Source organism: Nesoenas mayeri (genome assembly GCF_963082525.1).
Source record: "Nesoenas mayeri genome assembly, chromosome: Z".
Taxonomy (NCBI): Eukaryota; Metazoa; Chordata; class Aves; order Columbiformes; family Columbidae; genus Nesoenas; species Nesoenas mayeri.
The window spans coordinates 60979187-60983367 of NC_137542.1; positions in this window are offsets into that span (position 1 = coordinate 60979187).

Consider the following 4181-nt stretch of genomic DNA (forward strand, 5'->3'; position numbering starts at 1 on the left):
CAACAGTTTTCAGAGGTTTCTGATATCCTAGCCAAAATAGGATAATGTGACTGATTATATGACACATTTGGGGGTGGGGCTTAAAGCGGTAATTATATTTACTTAGCATTTTACTTGCTTTGTTTCTTTACTTGAAGATTCAGTATCTAGATCTGTGAAACTCTCCTGTGTTTTGTTGGGGTTTTTAAAAAGAACTAATTTGGTAAAAATATTTACCCCTTTCCTCTTCCCATCCAGAATAGTTCAGTGGTTCATTCTCCCCTTACCTTTAGCTCTCTAAGTTTGCCTAAGCAAATCCAGAAAAGGAAGTTGTGCTTAGAACGTTTAAAATGTACTAGCTAGTAATGGATAGAAAGTTTAAGTTTGATAAACCATCACAGCATCCTTTCAAAATCAATTTCTCTTCCTAGCCTACGTTTACCCTGAATAACTCTCCTTTTCACCACTCTGGTGCCTTTGTCTTTTCTTGTGCTTGCTAATCGCTTGCCAATGGCTATACACTCACTTTTCAGAAAGAAGGTTTTTAATCTGACTTGACTAATGCATATTAAGGAAAAAAAAAAAAAAAACTAAAGTGAAAAGTGGAAATAAAATACCATAAGGCAAGCTATGTGAAGTCAAGCATGGCCTGTATTGCTAATCCTGCCAAGTTTACCTTCTAGTACAACTCCACTTTGTTGCTAAAGTGAGCGGGGGAGTGTTGGCCATTCTGTTATAAAACTGCTAGAGCTGATAACAGTAAGAATTTCCTTTCCATGAGATATTACAAAATTGGAAGAAAAATGTCTTCAGAAATTTCAAAGCTTCTTTGGAAAAAGGAAATTCCCACCACATTTCATTTTGAAATAATGACAAGCATTTCATTTCAAGTATTTCAAATCAAACTTCTACCAACAACAGAAGCAAACATAGCTCTGAGGTGCCACTTAGCTGCATTTAGCAAATGTGAAAACCCCTGGCATGTGCATCTCTAGAGCAGCACACAGGATGGGAACTTCCAAGGGTGCCTATCTATTTAAACTTGGGTCATAAACTTGAGGCTGCATTAAAGGTGGGTGGCCAAGCATCCAGTTGGGCAAACTGACAAACTTCTGATAGAAGTCTGTCTGGCAGGCAAATTTTGCAGCTCTCCTTGTAGGAAAAGTTCCCAATCTGTGCCCAGATACCCAGATCAGCACTTTCCTGTGAGATGATTTCATGCTATTTACTTCACATTTTTAATATAAAAAGAACATCCGTTTGGAAATTTCTAGAGCGGTTCTAGTTAAATTGGTTACATAAAACAAGACATTGTTCCCATTTCTTTTTATCTCAGATTCTCTTGATTTTCTTTCAGATTAATTCATTTTCATTGTAGACAACCTATCAGGCCCTGTTACCTCTTGCATCCCTTAGCTCACAGCTCCTACCAAGCTTGAGTCCTGAGTTGGGACCTTCCTATCACATTCATTTGCTTGGTCTTTACCTACCAATGTTATTTACTTTGCTAATCTTCCAACTAATTTTGCTGCTTCTTTAGAGTACTAACCTCCCTTCCTGTTGTGAAGAAGTTTTTTGATATTCTCTAGGAAAGGAACATTCACTCACAGTTGTATGTTACATCAGCTAGTTTTATGCATATCTTGTTCAAGCAATGTTGAAAAATATTTAGGGAAGACGTAGCTCTCAGCTGACTCAGCTGTACACTGTGCTATGCAGGACTATGCCCTGAACTGACTAGCATTACTAAAAGGCCAAGGACCCCTCAGAGTCCTGATAAACTACGTCTTATCAACAGGTTGTCAGTGACTGATGATGGTGTGTTCCGTCTTTCCATGTTAATGTAGCTTTTCTAGTAAACCTCACCTTGTATCAGCAATCTCAGCACATCTGACTCAAATTTCCTAACTGCATCCCAACACACCTCATACTGAATGTAAGTGAAACACCAAACACAAATTGCTGTCAGATACACAGTTTTTCATGTGATCCATATTTTGAGCTGAAAATCTTACTTCATTTTTGTTGAAACTCCTTTCTATTCTGAAATACGCCTAAGGGCAGATGTGCACACCTATCATTTGTCATGGATGACCTCAGAGAGGCAGCAAGGTTTGCTCAAACATATGCTTCCTCAGAGGGTGCACCACACACACCACCTTCTGTTTTCTGAAAATATTAACTGGAGATGTTTTCAAGATTCGGTGTTATTCTAGAGATCGTACTTTCACTCAAGAAATGTGTCAGCCTTCACTCTGTGAAGGGAGCTGGCTGGCCATATGTATTCATAACATGTATGCATCAGAGCTCAAACACCTGCAACTCAGATACTTAAGGTATTTAGATAATCCCTTAATGAATCTGATTCCATAGGGTAAAGCTGAGCTCCATTTAGTCTGACTTACATATGCTGTCTGACAATATTACTTCAAGAGAAACCTTTTTCACATGTCTTAGATCAACATTTGAGAAGCAGCTCCACAGGAATCCATAAGATCAGAAGAATAATTTGGTGTCACTTTGAGAGCTGTCAAGCACAAAGGATGACCAAAATAGATATAGCTCTTTTACAGCACATTATGGTGACCATATGTGGTATAGGAAGTATATTATGATATTTCACGACATCTAACGCAGCACAAGCAACAGGAACCTTTCCCACCAATGTATTTTTACAACTCATTAACTAATATCTCAGCTGCATTTGCAACCCTTGCATGTTCTCACTCCGTGAATAATCAAACTCTTGCTTTTAAGAGCACAGATATTAATTAAAAATGAATCTACAGTTCATTTGCTGAAAGAATTCACTGTCGGTGCTGGCTTTAAAGCTGTTATCTAATAGGATTTCAAATATGCTAGAGGGCTGATGAGTTAACTGCATGTGGCAAGGTCTGAAGACAGGGCATGGCCAGGGTGAAAGGTCCTAGGGCTGCAGGCTGAAGAGGCAAAGGCCACAGTCACCTGCAGCTCATTAGCCTCCTAGGAAGCAGGGGCAGAAAAGGAGAGAAAAGGGATGGCAGTTCCTCATGAAATTCAGTGGGTTGGGTTTGATCTTACATTGTTACCAAGGGTTTCTACAGACTTGTTTGTTTTGTGCTGTTCCTAGATGTAAAGTTTGTTTAAACAGCATTCTTGCTGTGGCTTTCTAAGAACTCAGTGGCAAAGAACACAGAGAACTGTTTTTCCATATGGACAAAAAAATATACGGGATGTTATAGGTTTTTGATCATTACTCTGCAAAGTTACTCTTTCTAAATTGGATGGAAGAGAACACAAATATAGTTATGGTCAAACAGATAGGGGAGGTAGCATATAGCAATCATATCTTCGAGACTAGTTGATTACAGAGGAGATTCTGTGGCTCTTCAGAGAAGCAGACTGTTTATTCTCCCCAAAGACTGAAGGTGCAAACGGACTGTAACTAGATTTGGTATGCAGGGTGATTTCTTCAGAGGAGAATGGATGAAGACATTTCCTAAGACCAGATGAAAGAACCTACATTCTACCTGAGCCATAGGTAGGGCAAACAAATATCAGAGATTGTAATTCCCTGAAAGAACTTGACTAATTAGCAGCAACTTACTTTTAGCTAGTGTTTAGCACAGGTCTGTAGCAAGCCACATCATGCTATCATTGCAAGCAGGAGCCTGATTAGGTCCTCAGCACGACGGTTGTATCACGTCCAGTGTCCCACAGCCTGTTCCAGATAGGTTTGTACCCGGCTGGAGGAAAAGCATGTCATGCCATCAAGTAAATTACAAGGGAACACTTACTTTGATAAATGCCAGAGGCTGGCATCTACCAGGAGCACAGCATAACTTCTGCCTGAGGTATGTTGTAAGAGCTGGAAGAGGGGAGGGATGGAAAGGGGTTGTCCCTATCAAAGTCTGTCTTGCCTTGATACGGTATTAAAACAGAACCAAGAGGCGTGAAATGGGAGTTGTTCCCAGCTGTGTCAGTGTAGATGCAGTTGTAGAAACTATCTGCAACCATTTCTGTAAAATGCACTAAATATTGTTGGGACTCTGATTTTATTACAGTTCTGCCTGTAATAATTACAGCAGATCTAGTGTGTGACCTCCTTATGAAAGACAAAACACCTTACATATACAGCCTGCACTGTCTTCCACAAACATAGATACTTCCTACTCACTCACTTTGGAATCCAGGCTGTTTTTTCTGGCTTTAAATTTACTATT